Source organism: Meleagris gallopavo, chromosome 3 (genome assembly GCF_000146605.3).
Source record: "Meleagris gallopavo isolate NT-WF06-2002-E0010 breed Aviagen turkey brand Nicholas breeding stock chromosome 3, Turkey_5.1, whole genome shotgun sequence".
In the NCBI taxonomy this organism is placed as follows: domain Eukaryota; kingdom Metazoa; phylum Chordata; class Aves; order Galliformes; family Phasianidae; genus Meleagris; species Meleagris gallopavo.
Genome location: NC_015013.2, coordinates 13,631,111 through 13,632,217, shown reverse-complemented (window position 1 = coordinate 13,632,217; position 1,107 = coordinate 13,631,111). Strand labels below are relative to the sequence as shown.

At 34.5% G+C, this 1,107-nt stretch overlaps 1 protein-coding gene across 4 annotated transcripts in view; it reads left to right on the top strand.

Moving 5' to 3' along the window:
* MYLK4 (myosin light chain kinase family member 4) overlaps positions 1 to 1,107 on the top strand; it is an 80,748-nt gene that overhangs the window by 49,856 nt on the left and 29,785 nt on the right. The gene's annotated exons all lie outside the window — the stretch shown is intronic.

Here is a 1,107-nt window from a genome sequence, read left to right as displayed (position 1 = left end):
CCTGGGCAGCTTTGTCTAGTGGCTGGAAACCCTGCCCATGGAAGGGGGTTGGAACTAGATGATCTTTAAGGTCCTCTGCAACTTGAACCTTTCTATGATTATATATTTCTTACCTTTATTTAGTGCAGAAATAAAAGGGGATGATGTCTTTAGTTTTACAAGTGTCTATAAAGTTCCCATAATGTATTCCTCAGCTTTATAATAAAGCAAAAGGAACTAAAAAGTGCAAAGAGAGTTTTGCCTTTGTTGAGATTTTTATTACAGCTGCTGTTTTTGGCTTGTAATAACTGAGTTGTTAGCATTTATATTATTGCACATGTTAAGCAAGTGAACAGATGCTTATTGGGATCTGTTTCGGTTGCTTTATCAATTCAGTTGCTTTATCAGACTTACTTTTTCTTTATAAACATCTAGATAGCTAGAAACCTATCAAGAAGAATTTCACATAAGTCTTTGAGACAATATACAATATACAGTCTAATGAATTCTTCTCAGAGACCTCTCTTTTCATGTGCTAGCCAGCTACAGATTCTCCATTCTATTTTGCTTACTCATAGGTTGTTGTCAGTAACAGATGAGTTTGAGGAAGAATGTTTGAAATTGAAAGAAATTCATCTTCACCATAATCATCCAGGACCACAGAAACTATGGACATATGATGTTTACAAGTCCTGAGTTTAAAGTGAATTAGTAATGGTTATGAAGGTTAACTAATGTTTTAAGTGTTGTGGGCTGTTTTATTTCAAAGAGGACTCAACGAGTAACAAGACAAAGTATATAAAACTATAAAACTGCTGGCAGTGAATTTATTTTAGATATTTACATTTCAAAGACAACTGACCAGATTCTATCCTCGCTCCCTTCTGTTTGATTTGGGAGTAATTTAGTAAGCAATGGATTTCTTCCAGGGGAATGAACAACAATTGGCCCTGTGAAAATCCAGAGGGATTTAACCTGTGAATCCCACCTTCTGGTAAAATATGTGATGAAAACATAAAGCTGCTGTAACTAGCATAATATATCAGTGCTCAATCAGACAGTTACTGCCAGAACATCTATGAATACAGAAACTTAAAGATATAAATTTCAAAACCAACTAAATTTGTT